This window comes from Octopus bimaculoides, chromosome 4 (genome assembly GCF_001194135.2).
Source record: "Octopus bimaculoides isolate UCB-OBI-ISO-001 chromosome 4, ASM119413v2, whole genome shotgun sequence".
Classification (NCBI taxonomy): Eukaryota; Metazoa; Mollusca; class Cephalopoda; order Octopoda; family Octopodidae; genus Octopus; species Octopus bimaculoides.
The window spans coordinates 41,198,021-41,198,828 of NC_068984.1; positions in this window are offsets into that span (position 1 = coordinate 41,198,021).

Consider the following 808-nt stretch of genomic DNA (forward strand, 5'->3'; position numbering starts at 1 on the left):
TATATGTATATGTACGACAGGTTTCTTGTTGTTTCCGTCTACAAATCCACTCACAAACCTTTGGTCGATCCAAGGCTATAGTAGAAGACACTTGCCCAAGGTGTCACACAATACGAATGAACCTGAAACCATGTGGTTGGGAAGCAAGCTACTTACCACACGGCCACGCCTGCGCCTACTGCCAACAGTCTAAGTATTCAGTTGTTTTAATTTTGGCCATCTAACTATTAACTTTTTAAAACTACATTTCATTCGTCCTAGAATATTATTTACTTTGTCTTTACGCTGTGCTGTAATGGTGCTTTTCGTAGGTGGCGATCTAAATTGTCTGGCAGTAATTAGTAATATATTGTCGTGTGTTTTAGTGTATTTAATAACCAATAGCATATAAACAACCGGATATGATACTCGATTCTGCTTGGATTTCATTGGGAGTTCTTTGTTATTGTTAAAAATTGAAATGGGCGACGAGAAATGAAAATGCAACGAAGATGTTGACACTGGAGATCCCCTGTTTTGAGAAGGATGTACTACAGCTCAAAACTGTGATCACATCTGTTACTAATGAGATGCCAATATAAAAATCAAACCTGTTCAGCTGATCCCACTTTTTTGCTTAGTTAAGAGATTGTGAAACAGATAGATGCTTACAAATATCGTGTGCATTTCATTCAGTTTAATTTACAGTACATGGCTGATTAAAATATTAGAATTAATCTATAGCATCTTTTAGGATACATGTTTATACTATATATATACGTATATGTATATGTATATGCATATATATATATATATATATATATATATA